Raw genomic sequence first — 25,806 nt, forward strand, 5'->3', positions numbered from 1 at the left:
AAAAAGGAACAATATTTTGTGACCTATGAAATTCAAATTTCAGTGTCCATAGTAAAGTTTTATTGGAACAGTCATCCTCATTCATTTGTGTGTTATCTATGGCTGCTTTCACCCTACAACAGTGGAGGTGAATAGTTTTAACAGAGACCATGTGGCTTACAAAGCATAAAATATTTATGATCAGCTCAGCACAAGTCCATGGGCTTGCTTTTATAAGAATAGGGGCACTGCATCCTTAATAACAAGAAAAAGGAGTGAGTGCAGACAGGATGCAGGTAAATTAGTGATTTAGTTTGAGAAAGAAAGCAAGTTCCCATCTGTCCCTGTTTTTTCAAAGAAGAAAGGTGGGTTTGTAGTAGCTTTGGAGAAAGGTGAGAAATACTTCTTTTTTAGAGTGAGAAAGTATTTCCGGAGAGCCAAAGAGTATTGCCAGGAATGGTGCAAAGCCCCTTCTACAATTATGGTCATAAATTTTAAGTGTGTCTAGTCAATACAGCCATGTATTTACTCAAACACATCCAGGCAAGAAGGATGAAGTAGTGAAGCGTGTTTACAAAAGAATGTTGAGGATAGTTGGGGTTTAAAGAGAGAGAAAGAAATGAATATAATTGAGGATAGGCCACAGCCAAATACTGACTTTCTCAAATCTACTAAATCTTGTCTCCATGTTTTTTATTTTCTTTTTAGTCTATATTAGAAAAAAATCATCCCTGCTATTCACCAAACCAGGCCAGATGTACTGCATCCCCAATAATAATCTTTCTTTCTCCCTTGACTTTCATCCTCACACACCTGCTCTTTACGCTCTTCCACTCTCAGGTATGATTTCTATAAATGTAATACCTTCCAATCTCACAAAGTTTCTCACCCAATACTGCTAGCAGACCTGGTTCTTTTTAACAAAGTGTACCCTTTCACGGCCACACATCAGATGTGAGTTCTATCCAAGCCTTATTAACCCTTCCAACACATGATCTCTGTTTCTGTGTTTAAAGGTCAAGTTCACACTCCTCAGTAGCCACACTCTCTGAACCCCTGGTGAATAACCTCCTGATTTCTCAGTAACATCTCAAGGCCCCTCCTCTTCCATCATTCTCCTAAGACAAAATTTGGGTTTTCTGCTGTATTCAATTTTACCTAGTTTATTTTTCCTTCTGTCCAAATTCCCGTTTCATTCAGCTCCTCTGTCAATTTTATTTTCCAACTGCTTGATCCTTGAGTCCCTAGCCAAACACAAATGACCTGAAATAAAAGCCAGCAGTTGGGAGAAAGAGACAAGCAGTACCCAGAATATACACATTCCATGATGCCCCATCGTAGGGAAGTAAAGTTGTAACTCTACATTTATGTATTTAACAAATTGCTTAACGTGTAGGGAACATCAACTATAAAAATAAATATAGACCAAGTCATACTTGGCAAATGAGCAGAACTTAAAAATAAAGTATATCTACATAGAGAGAGAGAATATAGAAAGACTTTCCAACAGAGATTGTGAAAAGAAAATCCTGCAACCTCACAAAATAAAATCCTCATGTAGTAATAAAACATTACAAACTAATATTCAGGCTCAAAAATATAGAAAAGAAAATAACACCAAGAATTCCATTAAATATGTAGCTACATTCAAATTCAGCCACACCCATGCTTCACATAAATTTGGAGGGAAGTCTCAGCTTTTTTCTTTCAACTTTATTTTGGTTCTTTTTCTAAAATTTTCTAATGTTCAGAAGCTTTTAGAAAATGCCCAGTCCTTGTCTAAGCACTGTATTTGTAATTGGCTGTCGTGCATTTTAATCTGTCACGCTAAATACCCATTGAAGAACTTCAGCCAGTCATTTGCTCCCCAAGTCTCAGTTTCCTCACTGGCTTAATTGTGATAATAATCAGCACCCTGCTTACCTCATCTGGTTGTTGAGGTTTGTCATGGATTGAATTATGTCCCCCAAGAAATGTGTGTATCAACTTGGTTAAGCCATGATTCCCAGTATTGTGTGGTTGTCCTCCATTGTGTGATTACAACTTTATGCTAAAAGGATTAGGGTGGGATTGTAACACCACCCTTGCTCAGGTCACCTTCCTGATCCAAGGTAAAGGCAGTTTCCCTGGGGTGGGGCCTGCACTACCTTTTATCTCCAAAGAGATAAACGGAAAGGGATGCAAGCCGAGAGTTGGGGACCTCATACCACTAAGAAAGCAGCACCAGGAGCAGAGTGCATCTTGGACACGGGGTCCCTACGCCCGAGAAGTTCCTCTACCAGAGGAAGACTGTGGGCAAGGACCTTCCTCCAGAGCTAACAGAGAGGGAAAGCCTTCCCCTGGAGCTGACGCCCTGAATTTGAACATGTAACTTACTAGACTGTAAGAAAATAAATTTCTCTTTGTTAAAGCCTTCCACTTGTGGCATCTCTGTTATGGCAGCACTAGATAACTAAGACAAGGTTCAAAAGAAGTAATGTTTGAATGTGCTTTGTAAACCATAAAGCTCTACATAAACACAGAGTCTTTTTTTACTCTAATTATGAAATAGATAAAATAAGGCTTACATTTTCATCAACAAGTAGAAAAATATGATTTACAGCATAGCATGCTAACACAGCTAATCACACACATAACTGGGTTGATGCATGCTTTTTTAGTGCTCATTAAATAGTTGCAGAATTGATTTTATCTCTTCCACACTATTCCTTGATGGCTAAAAATTTTTCAATAGCATACAATGCTTAACTAGAAGCAAAGATTAAAATCTAAGTAGCTCTTGAGATATAAAACATTGACTTAAGTTCATACCGAGCTATAAATGACCTTTTACTAAACGAGATTTTGTTAGGCGAGAGAGGGTGCTAGGTTTGGAGCTTGGAGTGGCCCAGTGTAGGGCAGGATGCTACATCCTCACCATATTGGTGATCTGTCCAAGGTTGACTGTTTTGTAGGTATGTATTTGAATTGTGAATTGTTCTCAAAAAGTAGTTATCAACTTTTATACGTTTTGAAACCTCATACAGAAAATTTTAAAATAAATAAAATCAGACCAAACCTGTTGCCATCAAGTTGATTCTGATTTACAGAGACCCTATAGGACAGGGTAGAACTGCCCCAGAGGGTTTCCAAGGAGCACTGGTGGATTCAAACTGCCGACCTTTGGGTTAGCAGCCGAATTCTTAACCTCTGTGTCACCAGAGCTAAAACTTCTTGCTATCCAGTCCATTCTGACTCATAGAGACCCTATAGTAACTAATGTAGAAAAAAATACATTCTACATGCTTGAAACACAAAAAGTTTATATCAATAAGGAAAAACCAAGCACTCGAATTGAAAAACAAATATAGGATATGAACACAAAGTTCTCATAAGAAATATAGATAGCCAATACTATGAGGCGAAATTTAAATACATTTAGAAGTTGTTTCAAAGAAATACAAATCAAATTGAGATACCTTGCCACTTATCAGATTAGCAAAGAAAATAAAATTACTCAGTATTGGTAAGGATGCAGAGAACATGAACTATAGCCAAAATATAAAACTGACATATTCTTTCCAAGGGAGTCCCAGGGCAGCACAAACAGTTAAGCACTCAAATTCTAGCCAAAATATTGGCAGTTCAAACCCATCCAGAAGCACCTCGGAAAACAGGCCTGGTAATCTGCTTCTAGAAGGTCACAACCTTAAAAACCCTACGGAACAGTTCTACTCTTCCCCATGAGTTGGAATCAACTCGATAACTAACAACATAACCTTTCCAAACGATAGCTGAGCGATATGTATGAAATGCCTCAAAAATACTCATTTTTTAGTCTGGCAAACCACCTCTAAGACTCCTAAGAAAGTATTCAAAATGTGAATAAAGATTTATGTTCAAGGAGGATCATTGCAAGACTATTTATAAGTCATAAGTTGCAAAGCTAAAACTTCCAAAAACAGAAAATGAAGTTAATTACAGTATATCCATGAGATGAAATTTTCTGTAGCCATTGAGCATCATTTCACAGAAGAACGCTAATATGGGAAATGTTCATGCTATATTGCTAACTGAAAAAAAAAAAAGATGTTATAAAACTATGTACAGCATGTATTTCCATGTATATATATATATTTATACACACACACACAAAAGCCAGGAAAAAACACAGACAAAAATGTGGTTATATCTGGCTGACCGGATTACAGGTGATTTTATTTTCTCCTTTGTGCTCTTCTAGGGTTTATTTTCAAAATTTCTGTAGTAATAAACATGTATCACTTTTGTAATAGGAAAAAACAGCAGTAAATTCTTCAGGAAAAAAATTCACACACACGGAAGACTAGCCTCAACCTTGGAGGTCTTTTGAGCAATTTGTGCCAAGAGTTAGGCAGTCATAAGCCCAATACTATTTCAACTGCTTATTAGTTTCTAAGTCCCACAATGGAGGGCTAACCTTTTATGTGCCAGGGATACCAAATGGGGCCAGATGCCTCACTCCTTGGAGCAGTGTTCTCAACCTGGCTGCCCACCAGAATAGCCTGGGCTGCTTTTAAAAATACACAGGATCAGGCTTCACCACCCAGAGAATTCTCTTCTATAGGTTTGGAGTAGATAGGCTGGGGAATCTGGTGTGTACATGTGTGGGGTGTATGTGTGTGTTTGTGTGTATGTGTGTGTGTGTAAATTCACAGGTGATTCTTCAGTGCCCCCATTTGAGAACCACCCACTTTGAGAATAATGATAGAATTCAACACAGTCCTAACAAAGGAGAGTGAAGACTTTATGGGGTAAATATAAAAGAGCTTACTGAAAGTATTTTCTGACACTGAGATGCCCTGATTTGTGACTTTTTCTAAAATCTTGTTGTATCACATGACTTACATCTTGATTTTTTCACAGTCCTATTTGTATGACTTGATTTACTCTATTTGTGCAACTCTAGTTAGCCAAAACAGATTGTAACTCAAGCTACAGAAACTAGATAAAACTTTTTATGCAAACAAAATATTTTACTGCGTTTAATTAGGGATGGGTTTAGCTGACTAGTGTTCCTATTTATTGCCAGAAAATAAAGCTACAGGCAGATTGACTATTCTAAAATATAATTATCATTTTTGTTAGATTTTTTCCCTTTTGTTTTATAAATAATGATACCATATAATCTATTTCTCTCATTTAGTGACTTTATCATACAGTGTATTTTGGAGGATAAATACAGAAGTAGCATTGCATTCCTTTAACACCTATACTTCACAGAGTGTTTATAACAATTTGGCCAAGGAGACTATAAGTTTATAACTGTCTTAGAATCTTTTAACCCAAAACAATTCTGATGATGCTACTTGAGTGAAACATCAGGAACTTGGCTGTCCATTTCTTTGAACCCTGAAGTCAAAATTCTTTTCTGTGCAAAATCTCAACTAAGTTCAGGAGTCTTTAGCTAAAAGAGGAGGTGGGATGGCCTTCTATCCAGTCGTGTTCTCCAGACTTTAATAAGTTCATTGTTGTTGTTAGATGCCATTGAGTCGAGTCTGACTGATAGTGACCCTATAGGACAAAGTAGAACTGCCCCATCAGGTTTCGAAGGACTGGCTGGTGGATTTGAACTGTCAACCTTTAGGTTAGCACCTGAGCTCTTAACCACTATACCACCAGGCTCCAACTTTATGTATTACAGAGCAAAACATTGCCGAGTCCTGCACCTTCCTCACAATTGTTACTATGTTTGAGCCCATTGTTTGCAGCAACGGTGCCAATCCATTTCACTGAGGATTTTCCTCTTATTTCACTGTCCCTCTACTTTATCAAGGATGCTGTTCTTCTCCAGGGATTGGTCCCTCCTGATATCACGTCCAAAGTAAGTGAGACAAAAAGTCTCACCATCCTCGCTTCTAAGGGGCATTCTGGTTGTAGTTCTTCCAAGACATATATTCGTTCATTCTTCTGGCAGTCCATGGTATATTCAATATTCTTCACCAACACCATAATTAAAGTGGGTTCATTAGCTTCTACAAAATGATATTTATCCTATACCTTGAATTAGTGGCTGAGAAACAAGGCTTCATGGGTAACCAACTATGTATACCCAAAGCACTGTAAGTAGTTCCCATGAAATAAAATCTCAAACTCACTTGAGATTTTTGTTCAAAAATTTGGTTAGAGAAGCAATATTGGGATGAAATTACTTCAATGTTCACAGGTCTAGATATTCAAAAATAGACTCTGGATTAAGAAAGCTATATAGATATACGGACCCTTTCAGAATGACTTGCACTAAATCATGCCATAAGGGAATACCAGTAGCTTATATTGAGGATTGCTATAAAAAATAATTTTTAGAAAAGTGTTTCTTTGCCTATTATATAGACACTGCTTATCAAATCAGCATGTGGTTTTTTTTTCTCAAAATACTTTTGTTTTAATAGTATAATTTATTCATAATGAAAATATATGCTCAAACATGTATTTTTAAAGACAATACATGTTCAAATAATACAATACATATTATAAAAGAGAAAACAAACCTAGTACCCCTCCCTCCAAAAAAAAAGCTGTCAGTACTATCACTATAATTACCACTTAAAAATAATTATTGTTAATATATTTATGCATATAGATATATAGACACGAATGAGATCTTATTATACATTCTATTTTCAATCTTTTTTAATTTAAATTTTCTTTATGAATATTGATGCAAATCAATTGTCTCCGTGACTATACGTCATGCCATTGTCTGGATGTACCAAAGTTTATTGAGCAAATGTCTTGTTGATGAACTGCTAGTTGGTTCCAAATTTTCACATTAACATAAGTAACATGCGTCAAATATCTTTTCATGTACTTAAATCTTTGTGCACTTTTCTCCTTAGGATAAATTTCTAGAAATGGAATTTCTGAACCAATGAATATTTACCCATATAACTTCAGTGAGAAAGAGGAAGACCCTCAACTAGATGGATTGACACAGTTGCTGCAACAATGGGCTCAAGCATAACAAATATTGTGGGGATGGCATAGGACCGGGGAGTGTTTCATTCTGTTGTTCATAGGGTCGCTATGAGTCAGAACCAACATGATGGCATCTCACAACAACATATATGGCCAAATTGACTTCTAGAAACATTATCCCAATGTACTCTCTCCTACCAACAGTCCTGAGAGTGACTATTTTCACTTTTTTCATACTGATAGGTGAATGCATTTTCAAATGTATACTGGCCATTCATACCTCTACTTTCGTGAATGGCTCTTTTACGTCCTTAGTTCATTTTTTACAGACATGTTTATCTTTCTCTTAATCATTTATAAAACAATTTGCATAGTAAAGCTAATAACACTTTATCTGCCATGCAAGTTGCAAGGTTTTTTGTAATAATTGTTGTTGTTGATGGTCGTTTGTTTTTCTGTTCAACAGTTTGTCATTCGCTCTTTGGGAAAGAGGATGAGAAGCAATTTGCCACTTACGCTGTAAATTGCAATTTCCTCTTCATCCTTCGAGTCCCAACTTGAATCCCATGTCTTTTCCCATCCTATTGAGATCTCTCCCTCTGCCTAACTTCCAACACATTATCTGTACAATTTATTTGGCAATTTATACTATAGTACCTGCTGATATACATAAGCGTTGTCAATGACATTCAATCTTTATTTGTTTAGCTTGCAAACAACTCCAGGACCATACCTTAACTTTTGTGTTCTCTCCATCCCTCAAAGAAGGTTTTCAATAAATAATAAAGACCTATTTAAAGCAATAAAGAGGGCGAAAGCAGATGACAGAGGTCACCTTGAAATTTCCCGGCTGGGGAGAAGCTTGACTGAAGCATTCAGCCAGACAGGTTATGGAGCTCCATTGCTCTTCTTGCCTCAACATTCTGACCCTAAGTAAATCTCATTCCAAGTATGTTAATTCTTGAGACAAATCTATTTTTATCACAACAGCATCTGTATAGCCCAGTTTACCCAAAACATTTCCAGTTTATGTCTGCTGTACCTATGTAATTACTAAAAGTACCCCTTTCCACTACCAAAAGTTTTGGATGATAGATTATATGCTCGCCTTATCTATTTTGGCTCTTGTTCATTATTTATTTCCCAAACTTAAAAGACTTGGTAGATTAACATCAAATTTTCCAAGTAGGATGCAAATTTTGGCCCCCTTTTCTTAGTTTAATCAATTAAGTAAATTTATATGAAAGGGAGTTTTTGAGCAGAAAGGATTACAGGAAGTATTCAACGTGCAAATAAAAGCATTTGCTTTTTATATAGTTGATTTTTTCCAAGGTCATAAAGTTTTTTTGTGTGTACATGTTGATTGAGAGCCTTACACAGTACCCTTTTCCTTTCTTTTTGTACCACTTCCTCCTAGCACTCAAAACAGTACTCTGACTCAGTGGGCATGCAATAAATTCTGCTGTGAAACCCATGGGGGCCTGGAAGTTGTCATTTGTTTTTTGATTAAGGATGTCCTTCCTCTTGACTCCTATCATGTCATCACAGGCATGTGGGGTGATAATATCGATTAGAGCACTGAATGAGAAGTGGTATCCTGAAAACCTAACTGAATTATAAGATTCACTTTTATGTCTTTGGCTCAATGGTCTAAGGATACAGCTCATCTGAATTAGATATGTCTGAAAATTCAATTAACCCAAATGGAAACATCTGGATCCTTTTTTCCTCCTTTAATCCTTTGTCTTGATGACTCCGCTAGGTAGTCCATATCCCTTGTTCATTTGTCAGGAAACACAGAAGGGCACCGTTAGAAGCGGGGGCAGCTGGTGAAAATGTTTCCTTGTCTGCTTTTTTTCGGCATACGCAGTCATCTTTCTCCTCTGGGTACCAGAATCACAGATTTTTATCAAAGTGAAGACCTTATAAGAAATTTTACTATAACTTCATCTTTTAAAGCTATCCAAAGATACATGTGAAATGATGGCAGAGCTCTGCTAGAACCCATTTTTCCCAATTCTAAGCACTTTTTTCTATACCAGATTCTATATAGTCTTAATATTAGTTACTACCTTGTTTCAATTTATGATGCAGGTGCTGGGCTGATTAACTATAGAAAATAAATTTAAGTGTTATCAAAACACACTATTTAAAATAAATCTGAATGTTATAAAAAGCAAGAAGGATTTTCAGAAAAAAAAGAAAATGCCTGGTATGAATTGAAATTGACTCGATGGCAATGGGTTTTTGTATCGCTAGTAGATGCTGAGGGATAAAACTAACTTCTTTTTGGATGGACAATTTCAACCAAACTCAGACAGACATGTTTGTATGTATTTAAAAACTAAGAGAGAATCAGAGAAAATAGGATCTGCTAGGGGAGATCACAGCCTAAATCATGAGCTATCACGTGAATCTCGTTCTTACCCAGAATGCTTTTCATAGAAAAAGAAAAGTTCTGGGAACAAAGAATGAAGGCCATGTAGGCATATATTTGACCTGTGATTTCGGTTTTAACTTAGGAAAAGTAGAGAATGAGATCTGATTATAATTATATCTGTAGGGGATAGAGACAGTCCATTTAGATAAGTTGAATATCTCGTTTTCTAAAATGAAAAGCTTTTGATTCATTGGACAAGCTGTGACCTCAAGCAGTAGAAAGGCTACAAAATATTACTGACCAACCAGCTGCCACCACCGACTGCTCTGACAAGGATCACAATACAGGGTCCCGTACTGAGCTGGATAAAAATGTAGAACAAAATTCAAACTTACAAAAAAAGACCAGATTTACTGGTCTGACAGAGACTGGAGAAACACTGAGAGTGTGGTCCCCGGATGCCCTTTTAACTGAGTACGATAGTCACTCCTGAAGTTCACCCTTCAGCCAAAGATTAAACAGGCATATAAAACAAACAGTAATACACATAGTTCAACCATGTATGTGAGACTAAATGGGCACAGCAGCCCAGGGGAAAGGGTGAGAAGGCAGGAGGGGACAGGAAAGCTAGATAAATGCAAATGGGGAACCCAAGATCAAGAAGAGGAGAGTGTTGACATGTCATGGGGTTGAAAACCAATGTCACAAAACAATATGTATATTAATGGTTTAATAAGAAACTAATTTGCCCTATAAATTTTCACCTAAAGTACAAAAAAAAATTACTGAACAAGAGAAGCAATTTTTATATAAGCTATCACAAGTCTGAGAATACTAAAAAGATATTTTAAAATATATTCACTCCTATTTTGAACATAGATTCTTATGTTTCCTTGCCCAAAGAAATGTTCAAAGGCACATTTTTGTTTCTAGCACATTTTAGGAAATTATGTAAAAATACACTCGACTCATGTCCAGTATTTTTTAAATCTTTACAGATTTAGCTGCTCTTAGCTGTAAATTTATCCTTTCTCCCATTTCCACCTGCATTAAGGCTCACATATGACGCTGAGGTTGGGAAGGAGGACCATATCATAAGGAAAATACAATCTAGAGTGAAAGAGGGCTTGAAACAAAAGCCCATTCCTTCCAGTTGGGGTTGAAAGTGGACAGTGACTTGGGGAATTGGAGGGAGAAAGGCAGGAGAGACAGGAGGAGGCAGGACACATGAGTCCTGGTTTCCCTTCTCCAGCTTTTGGCCTGGAGCCTGGTGGAGAAGGGAAAGACATATTTGGTGGAAGGCTGAAAGCAGAGGTGCACCTGCCCTGACTCCCATTTGGTTCCCTGGGAGATCACTGAGAAGGGTGCTCTGTGCCACCACGGGGCAAGTCCAGCAGTGTAAAAAGGGTGAAGCAGCCTGACCAAAGGAGAGAGCTGCCTTCTAAGCTCTCTGGTGGGCAACCCAGAAGATTCTACATGCTCCCATGGAGGGAGAGTTGGGAGAAGGTTGGTAAATGGAGAAGTTGAGATCTAGAAAGCCTGCCCTGGGGCCCACCACAGTAAAGGATGAGGAGATGCTTCACAGAGTTCACAGGGTGACTGATTCCAGGCTCAGAAACCAGATGGAGGATATGGCAGTTAGTCAGAAGAGTCTTTAGAAAGAACCTAAGTAGGGCCAAGGCAGCAGAGAGGGACCACTCGGCCTTGCCCAAGCAGTGAGAAAAAAAGAAGAAAGGAATAGCTATGTATTCATAAGTCACAGATTTCAGGGTGGACACCTAAATAAAGCTCAGGATATTCACATTTGAGGGCAAAATGGGTTTAATTTTGAAACCACTCAACATTTACTCAGTTGTTTGGTAGTACAAAGTTTATGGTCTTTAGAAAAATGAAGAAGAAAAGTTAAAAGTACTAGTTGTTGAAAAGTTGCATGGCCACCATCTACTGGTAATTTGCTCAAATTCTAAGCACATGATTCCTAAAATCTGCTGACAATTTAAGAAGGAACCATCAGATAAAATCCAGATACTGTGACAAACAGCATCACAATCTCTCTATATACTCAAAATTGTTGTTGGACTGGAAGAACTAGATGGTGCCTGACTACCACTGATGACTGCCCTGACAGGCAACACAACAGAGAATCCTTGATGGAGCAGGAGAAAAGTGGGATGCAGATCTCAAATTCTAGTAAAAAGACCAGACTTAATGGTCTGACTCATACTGGAGGGACCCCAGAGGGCAAGGCCCCTGGACTCTCCGTTAGCCCTAAACTAAAACCATTCCCAAAGCCAACTCTTCAGACAAAGATTAGACTGGACTATAAGACATAAAATGGTACTGGTGAAGAGTGTGCTTCTTAGCTCAAGTAGACATATGAGACTATGTGGGCTGCTCCTGTCTGGAGGTGAGATGAGAAGGCAGAGGGGCACAGGAGCTGGTTGAACAGACACGGGAAATACATGTTAGAGAGGAGGAGTGCGCCATCACATTATAGGGAGAGCAACAAAGGTCACTTAACAATATGTGTATAAGTGTTCATGAGAGAAACTGAATGACTTGTAACTTCCACTTAAAGCACAATAAAAAAGAAGAAAAAATTGTTGTTGATATTTAACTATGAATTGAGAGTTTCTAGAGAAGAGCCTTGGTGGTGCAGTGGTTAAGAGCTATGGCTGCTAACCACAGCAGTTGGAATCCACCAGCCTCTCCTTGGAAACCCTATGGGGCATTTCTACTCTGTCCTATAGGGTCACTATGAGTCAGAGCCAATTCAATGGCACCTAACAACAACAGAGAAGTATACAGAAACCCAAAACAAAGATTTTATTCCCAAATTATTTTAAGTATTATGTGAATTTCTTATCTTGGAGATTATTTAGGTCAATAGTTGTGGAAACACGACATGGATGAGTGGCGAGAAGCCTATAAAAATATTTGGAAAGGAAAAAGTATAAGGGCTACATGTGGCCAGTGGCTACCCTATTAGACAGCACAGGTCCAAGATGACAATTAGCACTGGTGCAAAACTGACATTTATTGAATGATTGATTGCATAGCCTGCCCAAGTTCCACAGATTATTTTCATATTTTTTCACTGAACAATTCTTTGGGACTAATTGGATATGGGAGAGGAAAGAGAGAAAGGAGCCAAATTGTTTGAGACCAAACCATAAATAAGGAAAAATTTGGTGTCATTGATAGAATCAGAGACACTGGAAAATGGGAATTGGCTCATGAGGGAAAATAACGAATATCATAGCTCTGAAAGTTCTCTCCCATGAAGAACAAAGTTGCCTGTAATAATCACTAGTACCTGCAGAATATGCTATCAGAACTTCTTAGATCTCTTGGTCCGCACAGTCCAATGGCTGCCCATAGTCCTTCCCTGTCTGCTCTGGAATCAGAATCAAACCCCAGCTGTGCTATTCTGTGGTTCTTCTTGCCTGAGCCATGATTCCTAGTGTGCTGACCTGAACTTTATACCCAACCATTTTTTCACAGCTATTCTGAACCCTAAACTGCAACGTGTGCCCACTCTGTTCTTACCTTGTGCCTGCCTGCAACCCATGACCATCATCTTCTGCCCTGACCCTGCTCCAGCTTATGCCCCCTGAACCATGTAATGTCCATCTCAGCTCATCTACCTAGACAGTAAATCATGCCTGTGTCACCAGTTCACCTGAATACCTCAGCATCTGTGGTAGACATTTCTAATGTAGCGTCCAAGGTCCCTGCCTCTTAGTATTTATATCCTTGTGTAGTCCTCTCTTCTTGAGTGTCAGTTGGAGCTAAGACTCACTTATAATCAAGGGAATACAGCAGAAGTGATGAAATATCACTTTTAATATTCGATTACAAAAAGATTCTGGTTTCATCTTGGACATCCTTTCTTACTCTCTTGCTCACTTGCTCTGAGGAAAGCCAGGTGCCATGTTGCAATCTGCCCTGTGGAGAGAGGTCCACATGGCAAGACCAGGGGGAGGTCTCAGTTCAACAACTCATGAGGACCTGAGTCCTGTGAACAACCCCATGAGAAATCTTGGAAGCAGAATTTCCCCCAGTCAAGCTTTCAGATAAGACTGCAGCTCCAGTTAACATTTTGATTGCAACCTTGTGAGATACCTGAGGCAGAGGCACCTAGTTAGGCTGGATTCGGATTTCTATCCCACAGACACTGTGTAATTTTAAGCCATTAAATTTTGGTACAGTAAATTTTTAAGCAGCAATAGATAGATAATACAGCACTGATCCCAAATTTTGCTTATAAAAAATTCTATTTAACTATTCTACCTTATATATAGCTCTATAGGAACCGGATCAGTTCCTATAGAGCTATATATAAACAATGTATTTAATATTGGACATTTTAAGTGATTAAAACATATTCAAATCAGAATGTCCACAAGATATTTGGTAATAACAGACCTGGTGCCTAACAAAGGGAGAATAGTAAGTCCTCAGCATCAAGGCTGTAAAAGAAGTCATGACAATGTGTCAAGTGTCTTTGAAGGGTTGAATATAAATAAGAAGCATTTGTCAAATGGATGAGAGGAATAATTCACTTCTTCCCTAGTGAGTCTCAGTTGGTGAGAAAGCGTGTGGAAATTTACAAATACACCTGCTGTCTCATTTCCCTGCACTTAGCCAGATTTGAATCAGAATCTCCAAGAACAAGAGCCGTTTTTCTAAGTTCAAGGAGAGTGGAACTTAAAAACACATTATTGTTGCTATTGTTGTCTTCAAGCTTATTCCTACTCATGGTGACCCCATGTGTGTAGAGTAGAACTCCTCCATAGGGTTTTCAAGGCTGTAATCTTTACAAAAACAGACTACCACATCTTTCTCATGGAATGGCTGGTGGGTTTGAACTGCTGACCATTTGGTCAGCAGTCAAGCACTTAACCACTGCACCACCAGGGCTCCTCAGATTAGTCTCTTGTAATTACACCACAGCACAGATTCTGGGTGGGCCAGGTCTGTGGGATATTTCAATACAACCAAGTTTTCCAGAAGACCACCATTATAGTGCAGCCATCTCACTAATAAACCTGTGTCGTGGCACAGAACTGTACCACAGAGAGCTGAGAGGGTAGTCAAGTCCTTTTGCTTTAAAAGTATCCCTGGTCAATGAATATCAATGATCATTGAATTTTAAGCACAGGGAGTTCTTTATAACACCTACTAGTATCTCACTGGGACAATGAAAAACTTAAAGTTTCTTTATGATAGAATTAAGAATGTGCAAACTGTCTCTAGGGGCCTAATAGAAGTAATAGAAATTATGTGTTTGCCCAGGATAAGGCTGTACACTAATTAAAACATCAAGTGTCTTTGAAATTTGGGCAGAAATTGTATTAATATTTGTATATGATAATTAATAGAAAGATTGGCAGTTAACGACACAATAGGAACTAGCGCATCAGTACCCATATTGATTTTGTGATTGATGTTGGACCTAATATAAAGTGGCAGCCAAATAAAATAAACCACACTTGAGTATCTCTAGATGCTTTTGAATTTTGTTACCAGCAGTGAGTATAGCAGAAAATCCAAGGATATTAGAGCCAGACAGGCCTTCGCTTTATCAGCTGTACGATCAGGGAACTTCTAAACCCCATTATCCGCAGCTGTCAAATGGGGTTAAGAGTAGGGAGGGCTGGAAAATTAAATGAGAAAATGTGCTAGCTTAATGCTTAGCAAACTGCACAAAGCTTGGAACATAGTAGAAGTTCAACAGTTATCTTTTCTTTCTTTAGTGCTGCTTAGCAACACAGCCATGATAAATATTTGTGCAATTTCATAGTATCACTGCAAATCTTGATGATTAGAGATCATTGATTAGATTTTAGAACAATATTGAAACAAAAATATTTTCTTTGATATGCAAAACACTTTCAAAATGCAGGGTCCATGGCGGGGGGGAAGGAGGTAAGAAAACAGATCTCTGATAATTTTTAAAAGTTGGGAGTAGCTGACTTAACTGAAATATGTCCTGGTGTATACTTTATAATCCTTCTCAATGTTTTTTCTTTGGTGGAAATCACGAAAAACAGCTTATTATCTTTTTACCTTCTTTATTCATATCCTTTGTGTGTGTGTGTGTGTGTGTATACAAATGGGATCACATGAAATGTTCTTCTCTACAACTACAACTATTCCACATTGGAGCCCGGGTGGCACAGTGGTTAAGAACTCAGCTGCTAACCAAAATATCTGTAGTTCGAATCCACAAGCCACTCCTTGGAAACCCTATGAGGCAGTTCTACTCTGTCCTATAAGGTTGCTATGAGTCAGAATCAACTCAATGGCAGCAGGTTTTTTCCAGATTTTTTTTTTTTTAATCCAATCTCATTGAACTTTCTCATTTTTTTTATTCATGACTCTTCTAAGAATACAGCCCCATTCTCTGGAAAATAAAATAATAATTTGATTCCTTTTTTTCTTTCTTTTCATTTCTTAAATTGTAAAATATATAGAACATACATACAAAAGAGTATATTTTAAAGCATAATAATAAATTAAAAATAAAATAAATACCCACATACTCCCCAAGCAAACAAAAGAGCACCAATTCCTTTATAACTTACTGCGTGTCCCTCCCAGAAATAACCACTGCCCTGAATTTTGTTAAAACATAAACAGAATCACCTTGTATATATTCTTCTGTGACTTGTCTTTTTATTCTCATCATTATGCTTTTGAGACTTATTGATGGGACTAGATGTATTTTGACTATTTCCCCTGATGTACAGTAGTCTTTTTAACAAGACATTACTGTGTATGTATTCATTTTACTGTTAATGGGCACTGTTTTTTTTTTTTTTTTTCCTTTACAAATAAGGCTGCCTTGAACAGTCTTATATATATGTATATCCTGTCGGACATGTTCAAGAGTTTCTCTGGGAGTGAAATCACTGTGAGGAGCGTATATATATGCATGTTCAACTTGCCCAGGTAGTGTTAAATGTTTCGCAAAGTGATTGTGCTAATTATACAGCCACCAGAAATGCATTTACGTTACCATCATGCCACATCCTTACCAAAAGATAGTGTTGTCTGATTTTTTAATGGTTGCCCATCTGATGGTATGAAATGGTATCCATTGTGGTTTTATTAGGCATTTTCCTTATTACTAATGATGTTGAGCATATTTTCATGATTATTGACCTTTGGTGTTTCCTCTTTTTATAAAATATCTCTACGTGTATTTTGCATATTTTTATTCCTTTCTTTCCTTTTTTTTTTTTTGTTTCTTTTCTTATTGAATACTTTATAATTAGCAGAAAATCTTTATAAATTCTGAACATTAATCCTTTAGGTTACAAAAATTACAAAAATATTCTCTCACCTTGTAGCTTGTCTTTTCATTCTTTTTATGTGGGTTTTTAAGGAGCAGAAGTATTTAATTTTCGGGTCATCAAATTTATAAATCTTCTCTTCCCGAGAAATGACTTACATTTTTTTTTAGTCTAATTTAGGAAATTCTGACCCATTGTGAGGTCATAAATTTTTCCCTTATATTTTAAGTTTTTGCCTTTTACACTTGAGAATTTAGAATTGGTTTTTGTGTATGGAGTGAGGTAGGAATCCAGCTTTACTTTTGTCCATATAAATAATGTTTTGGTCTGGCATTAAGGTTGCCAGATTTAGCCAATACAAGTTCAATTTAAATTTCAGATTAAAAGAAAATAATAATAACATTTCAAATAAGTATGTCCTATGTCATATTTGGGATACACTTATACTAGAAAATTATTTGTGCTTTGTCTGAAAATCAAAGTTAATTGGGCATCCTGTATTTTAAATAATTGGTACTATTATTCTTTCCCCTCTGATCTGTAATGTCATTCCTGTTTTGTGCTTTTTTTTTTTTTTTAGATTTCCATATGTCTGTGGTTGTTTTTGTATTCTCTACTCTGTTCTCACATCTATATCATTCTCAACTATAATAGCTTTATAAAAAGTCTTGCCATCTTCTTCTTCAGGAGTATTGGTTAGTACCTCCAAACCTATGTTAATAGTAGTAAAAGTGGGCATTCACACCTTGCTCTTGACTTCATAGGGACTGCTTCTAGTGGTTTTCCCATTAGAAGTATGACAAATTTGTTGGTTGAGGTACATAAATATACATCCTACTAAGGAAATATTCATCTAGTCCTTTTTAATTATGAGGTTTTTAAAACAAGAATGAATATTAAATGTATTAAATTCCTTTTCAGCATCTTTGGAGATTATTATGAGTTTTCTCTTTCATCATTTAACATTATATTAATGAATTATAATTAGATGAATAATCTTTTATATTTAAATTGATCATAATACATTATTCTTTAAATATGCCCCTGAATTTTATTTGATAGTTTATTTAGGATTTTTAAAGTGCTATTTATAACAGATCGCTCTGTAGTTTTCTTTTGTGTGTGTGTGTATGTATGGGCGTGTGTGTGTGTGAACTCAAGTGAGGGTGAGTGGGAAGGGGAGGGATATGGAGCAAAAAGAGATCTTAGCAGGTGTAACTTTAAAAAAAAATGTTTATTGTTTACAAATAGAAAGTAGTGAAGCTCAGTCTTCTCTCTCTCTCTCTCTCTCTCACACACACACACACACAGGTACACACACATACATACATACACCATGCCCTTCCCAGAAACCCCTAAGGAAGATCCTCAGAGCAGTAGGAAAACATCTGATTTTATTCCAAATCCTCACTTTGCAAACAAAGAAGCTCAGCCCTAAAAAGATCAAGCGGCTTGTCCAAGTTCATGTACATGGCTTCTCCTTGCAACAGCATCTAAAATTGAAAGAGAGTAGGTCCTTGAGGGAAACCCAGAAGAACTTTAAGTCAGAGACAGGAAGGCTGACTGGACACTTCATTACAGTCCTCAAAATGATGAAGAGGGTTCAAATAAGCAATGACAACCTGTCCTTTTCAATGTACTTTCTGGACAAAAGAAGTAAAATGGCTTTAATTAATTCAAGAGGGATTTAGGTCAATAGTAAAAAAACTTCCTGAATGAATGAATTCCAAGACAATAGAAAGGTCTGACAAATGAAGCTGTGGAAGAGATTTTTCTGAAACCGGTCAGAAAAATCCAGACTGCTGTTTTTCTGCAATGATTTCAGTACTATTAGGTTAAACCACATTAAATTGCTATTTTTACCTACAAAACCAATAAATTCATCTAGTTCAATCTCATACATGGACACAAGGAGATAGGTTCGTCCCTAGAGGGCATCTTGTCTTCCTTTTTAGCCCTTAATTTTACTCTATTCCTGTAGAATGTGTAGGATGGAAAACAAACTTCGGTTTAAAGTGTCCAAGAGATCCTTGCCTAAATTACATTCTTGGCATTTGAAAGTCAAGATCAATGATGTTCATATTTGTACAGCCAGTCATTCCAGGCCTGATAAACTCTAAACAATGTGTAAAATGAAATGTTGTCTTTAAAATTCATGTTTTGGATGCTGAGTGTTCTTCTGGTGCCAAGGTATTCCATCTCAATGAGATCTCTGGCAGACAAGGGCTTCAAGACAGTGTCAGCTGCGATGATTCTGAGGATGAGATTTGGTATTAATGCTGGTCCAATAAATTTGCTCTCTCTCTCTTTCTGGTTCAGGCGCCATCAGAAGAGCAGTTTTGCAGAAATTTTTTCCATGGTCAACGGTTTTGGGTCAGTGATTATAAATTACTAAGCTTCGACATTACTATCTAAACTTTTCTAGTACAGGGAACTGCATTGCTCAATGCTGTTGTGATTTCTTCCTCTGTAGCTGTCCTCTGATTAGTTCCCATTCCAAGAAGTATTAGATTCCTGAGAACAATGGAAATTATGAAAAGAATAAGGCTGGGCATATTAAAGAATGGATTCTCTCGCAAATTAAAATGCACAATTAGCTATTTGCCTGGAATACATACAAGTAGAAATAACCAAGAATAGATTCCCTTATTTTGTTTACTCATGCTGATGTGACATGACACACCGAAACGGCTCTTAAAATTCTATACAGCCCTGATATGTAAGCCAGAGACTCTATCTTTGCCATTTGCAATGTCCCTGCGATTCTTACCATGCCACCATACTTCCCATAAGACTTCCCAAGTTCTCCCATCCACTCTGTCCTACTGTTATAAGCACATAACTTAGTATTTGATTCAGCTCAGTAGTGTTGTTTGTGTGAGCATATTAACTCCTCCCACACCATAAGCTCCTTTGTAAGCTCAATGACCTTTACTTCTGTAACTTCATGAGTATAGTGGCCTTAGGCATAGAAAAACTAAGTATCTGGCACCTCATTGCTTCATCTATAAATGAGATTTGAAATTCCTATATGCAGTGCTGTTATAAGGATTAAATGAATAATGTGTTTGAAAGAGTTTCTTGAAAGAATTAGGCACTTAATGAACATTTGGTTGCTTTCTTGACCTTTTGTATAAAATATGGTTTCTAGTACTATAGTGGGCACGTAGATGCTGAACTCATCACTACCACCACCCCCCACATACACCCCAAATCTCTTCCCAGACCCATGTTCTCCGCCCAGCCGCTCAAACTAGAAACCTCAGCTTCATCCTCGACTCCCTGTTATCCCCCACCTGCCATATCTGATCAGTCGCTGAAGTCTACCAATTTTACCTTTTTATATTTCTTGAACATATTCACTGCAGGCTACCTTTAATGCCATTAACCCAGTTCAGGCCCATCATCATCTTTTGCCTGGTTTAATGAAACCTTCTCCAAAATGGCTCCAATTAGCTCTATAAATTGCAAATCAGACCAGGTCAGTCATCTGCTTAAAACCATTCAATGCCTTTCCATGGCGTACAAGCACCTGATGTGTCCCCCAAGACCTTCCAAAATCTGACTCTGGCCTACCCTCCCAACTCATACTACTCTCCATCTCACAGTTTATAGTCTAACACAACCACACAATTATGGTAAACGCACACACACTCCTCTCCCGGCCTTGGCTCCGGTGCCCCCTCTTCTGGGAACTTTACCATTCCACTCTCACCTTTCTAACATTGCTTGGCTAACTCTGGTTCTTTAAGACTCAGCTCAGGCAAGCTGTTTCTGAACCTTTTTCTATGCTCTACCTCAGACAGAGGTGGGTGTAGCTCTTTTGGAATCCAATAAATGCCCTATGCATGTATCTATCACTGAGCCATCACCGACATCGTCCTCTCCCTCGCCTCTCATTTCCATCCCATCACCTAGCGCTGTCAATTCCACCTCCAAAACACATTTCTGATTGCTCCACATCTTTCTCTCTTCACCGCTCCTATCTAGTTCAAGCCTCCTTCATCTGCCACCTGACCTGCTGTGGTAGCCTCCCCAGTGATTTTCCCAATATCATTGAGCACATAGCGACTAGAGGGATCTTTTCAAAGCCATATTTACAGGTCACCTAAGTCCTCAGCTCCTGTTATTCTCGCCCTCTTTCATCAAACCCCAGCCACGCTGGCTTTCTTTGGATTCTCAAGCCAGGCAACCTCATTTCTGCCCCAAGGCCCGTGGTACAAGCTACACCTTTTGCCTGGAACTTTTCTCTCTTTACTCTGTCTGGTTAACTCCTACTCTATCAGTAGATATTTAAGTAGCCTAAATATAATATTCTCATAGAGGCTTTTCATGACCCTGGTGTCACTTAGATCCACCTAATCTTACTGTGTTCCCTCATGGAACTGATCACAGTTTATAATTATATGTTTATTTCTTGGCTTAATGCTGCTTTCCCTTATTACACTGAAGCTCTATGAGGACCAGAATCATGTGGGTTTTATTTTGTTTTGTGTTTGTTTTGTTTCTAACCTCTGTATATCTGGCACCTACCACAGGCAATAAATAATAAGTGAATGAGTGAATTGCACTTACCATATCATTTTTTAATTATCTGTAGTTGTGATCTGCTTTGCAATTAAACATCCAGTTCATTTCTGTTCCCCTTTAATTCTCACATGTAGATTATTAGTTCCACAACCAGTCTCCTTGTCCTTCATTTGGATAAATATCTAACAGTTGTCTTAACTATTTAAAATTTCATTGCCTTTGAAAAATTCTCTTTCACTCTAAAACCCCCTTGTTTTGTTTCTCATGCACACATCTTTTTAAAAAATCTTTTTTCAATAGAAAATCTCAGTTCCAAAGGACAATAGTTTTTATATCAAATACAGTTTTACTCATAAATGCACTATTATGCATAAACTGAATTTATGCAAAATAAAATTGGAATGTTATTTAAATTACAGCTTATAAATAAGAAGGGAGAACTTAAAGGACCTATATCTAAATGTCATCAAAACTGAGTGTTGAGATTATGGGTGATGTTTTATTTAATTCTCTATACTTTGCCATGTTTTCTAGTTTTCTGCAACTAACACGTATTATTTTTTCCAGGCAGGGAAAAAAATATTTTAAGAGTCTCATAACAAGCCCAGAAATTCTGAGTGGTTTAAATTAACATGACACCAAATAAGGCAGATAAAAAAAATCAAGTCATTTGTCTACATAAACTATATTTCATCAGCAGAAGATTTCACCTCATGTTACTAAAGCAGCAAGATGATTAACTTTTTTCAGATGGTGTACTCATTTCCTGGTGTATTAGTTTCCTCTAGTGGCTGCTATAACAAATTACCACAAATTTGGAGACTTAAAACAACAGAAACTTATTCTCTCGCAGTACTGGAGGCCAGAAGTCTGAAATCAGTATCACTGAACCAAAATAAAAGTGTCGTCAGGCACACTCCTTCAGGAGACTCTAGAGGAGAATTCATTCCTTGCTTATTCCAGTGTCTGCAAGCTGTCGGCATTCCTTGGCTTGTGGCTGCATCACTCCAATCTCTGTGTCCGTGGTCACATTACCTTCTACTCTCCTAAATTCTCCTTCTGCCTCCGTCTTATAAGGATATGTGTGATTGCATTTAGGTACCACCTGGATAATCCAGTATAATAGCCCATCTCAAAGAGCCCTGGTGTCAAAATGGTTAAGCACTTGGCTGCTAACCAAAATGTTGGTGGTTTGAACTCATCAGCTGCTCTGCAGAAGAAAGATGTGGCAGTCTACTTCCGTAAAGATTACAGCTTTGGAAACCTACGGGGCAGTTCTATCCTGTCCCATAGGGTTTCTATGAGTCGGAATGGACTCAACGGCACACAAAAACAACAAAGCTTCATCTCAAGATTCTTAATCATATCGGCTAAGTCCCTTTTGCAGTGTAAGGTAATATATTCACAGATTCCAGAGATTAAGACGTGGCTATCTTTCAGGGGCCATTTTTCAGCCTACCACAAATGATGAGCCCAGGATTGGTGAATAGATTACATTTTTTTATTTTATATTTTGAAATAATTTTAAACATACAAAACAGTTGCAAAGATACTACAGAGTTACCACAGGCCTTTTACCATTCTTCTAATGTTAGCATCTTACATAATCACAGTACAATTATCAAAACTAAAAATTAATATGACTAACCAAACTACAGATTTCATTTGGATTTCACCAGTTTTTCTTAATGGGAAGGATTTGGAACAGGAAACTTTTTTGCAAGAAATATAAATCCAACATAAAGAATTCGCTGTCTGGTTTCTTTAGAATGCAGTCCTTATTGTTGTATTTAAAATATTTTCAAATTTACAAAAAAAAAAGTTCAGGAACTTAACCTTTGTATAGAACAAGTATATCTTGCTTTATACCACAGAGTTGTGGTTGATGACTGAATGCAGGCAGCTGATGCAGAGGAATGTATCAGTTAAATTTGGTTCTAACTAGAATTAAAACCCCAAGTAAAACTGCACTAAACAATATATATGTTTATTTCTCTTTTATATAGAAGTCAGAAGTAGACAGTCCAGGGATGATATAGAAGCTCCATGGAATCAAGATGTCGAGCTTCTACCTTGTTCTGCAAGTGTGGCTTCCATTCCCAAGATCATGATCCAAGATAGCTGCTGGAGTTCTAGCCATTACATTCATATTCCAGGAAGAAGGAAGGAAGGGAAGAAAAACTTTTCCTTTCCCATTAAAAAAAAACCCAGTTAAGGACAATCTAAATATTGCATTTCTGCTTATATTCCCTTGGCCAGAACTGATTCACATAGCCAAACCTAACTGCAGTGGAGGCTAGGGATTGGAATATGCATTCTGAGTTGACATGAGCCCTGCAAAAAAAATTTGGGTGTTCAGTTACTAACGAAGTCAGATGTGGAGAACGAGTTTTGAAAGACAAGTAGTAGTCCCTGCAACAAGAAGCATCTTCATTCTAGATTTCAGCATAAACTAGAGCCTGGACATGGAGCCCTGGTGGTGCAACAGTTAAGCACTTGGCTGCTCCCAAAAAGATTACAGCCTAGAAAGCCTGAGTTGAAAATTGACTCGATGGCACCTAAAGACAACAACAGAGTCTGGAGAAAATACGGAGCAAAAAAATTTTCTCTTTCTTGATCATTGGAAGGTCACTGGGTATCACAAATGGTTAAGCACTTGGCTATTAACTGAAAGTCTAGTGGTTCGAATCTACCCAGTGATGCCATAGAAGAAAAGCCTGGGACTCTACTTCCATAATATTAATATTGAAAACTTTGTGGAGTGCAGTTCTCCGCTGACACACATGGGGTCACCACGAGCCAAAGTCAACCTGATGGTATTGTTTTTGTTTGTTTATCATTGGAAAAACATGTGCTTTTTATTACAGAGGAGTAGTTAAAGCAAAAAATGATACTGTCCCTAGGTGGTGGGTAGTGATTTCCCTGGAGCCCATGTGAGCCACTGAATTGGAGTCAATGAGACTCTACCTTTAGATAACATATCAATCAATTTTTTAAAAATTATTGAGCACTTATGTTATTGAGCTCATAGTAAGAGCTGAGCTGAGGGCTCCGAAGATTACCAAAAAAAGCAAAACACTGTTCCTGTACTCTCTCAATGAGTTTTTAATGAGGTATTGGTGGCTCTGTGGCAGAACTCTCACCTTTCATGCAGGAGACCCAGGTTTGATTCCCAGCTAATATACCCCATGCACAGCCACCACCCTTCTAACAATGGAGGCTTGTGTGTTGCTATGATGCTGAACGGGTTTCGCCAGAGCTTCCAGACTAGGACAGACGAGGAAGAAAGCCCTGGTGATCTGCTTCTGAAAATCAGTCAGTGAATGGTCTGATGTGCAACCAATCCTGAGGATGGCACAGGGCCCGGCAGCATTTAGTTCTGTTGTACATGGGGTCACCATGAGTCTGAGGCCAACTCGGTGGCAGCTAATGAAAACAAGGATACTCTCTCAAGCTTTATTATTATAATCAGGAGTTAAGATTTTCCACACAAAGAATGACAACATCTGACAAAGGCAAACGGAAGGTTGGATTTGCCTCAGTCCCTCCCTGTACCCATCACCTTCCAAATCAGAATGGAGTTTTTGTGGTTATTTAATAGCAACATTTCCGTCCAGTAGGCTGAGACTTATTAATAAATTCAGAATCCTTACCTGATCTATCTTTAATCCGATTGCCATTTTGCTCTCAGCGTCTCAACAGGGAGAACGTTCAGCATGCACCCAAGGTCAGGACCTTTATTTCAGGAATCTTCCCCACCAACCTTCACCCAGCTGGGTCCCACAATCTTGGCTCTCCCCATCACAGAGGTCTTCTGACAAATGAAAAATAGTCCCTCCTCACAAAAAGACTGGCGGTTCTGCTTTCAAGAAATCAGGTTTTCTAAAATAATTCAAGCTCCTCAAGAAAACAAAATGCAAAAGGCTTGTTAAATGTGTTTTAACTATTAAAAGAGGTAGGCAGATGTTTATTCTCTTTATCTGTACGAAGAATTTCCCTTCTTGACATTGAGTCATGTTCGCTCTTCCCAAAAGGGAATAAAACGTTCCCTGGAAAAGCACAACCTTTTCTTTCCCAGTGCTCTGGACCCATGCCAACATAACAGAAACGGTGAAATAAAGGGCTGTGATATGCTCCTCACGTGCCAGGGGAACATTATCAGAGGAAATCATCTTCCTCCCTGTGACGGGACGTATGGGTCCTCAGCATCTCACAAAAAAAAAAAAAAAAAAAAAAAAAAAATTGCAGGCCCCAAGGAGTAGAAATTCATCAAATACCAAGTGGGGAACTGTGCACAACACAGCAATAGAAACCAGTGGGAGCACAATTTTATTAACTCCAAAAAGTTGTAACAACTGGGTTCTTAGGAATAGTCCCCAGATTGATATGACTGGAGACAAAGGACTTTTAGTGACAAATACGTGTGAGAAATATAGTCTTTCTTCCTTTAAGGTTCCAATACTAAACTTGGGGGACTGTTTTTCTATAAAATACAGTCATTATAATATCCACTGGGCCACAGCAGGGAATCATGTATAGCAGGGACACAAAGTGAATGCACACGACAACTTGAATGTGCAAAAAATTTTTAAATGCAACCTCCTCATTTGTCTGAAACTAAATGGGTCTTTGCCATCTGCAGGGTAGCAGGAATGAAAACTAAATACAAGTAGAATTTGG

Source organism: Elephas maximus, chromosome 8, assembly GCF_024166365.1.
Source record: "Elephas maximus indicus isolate mEleMax1 chromosome 8, mEleMax1 primary haplotype, whole genome shotgun sequence".
Classification (NCBI taxonomy): Eukaryota; Metazoa; Chordata; class Mammalia; order Proboscidea; family Elephantidae; genus Elephas; species Elephas maximus.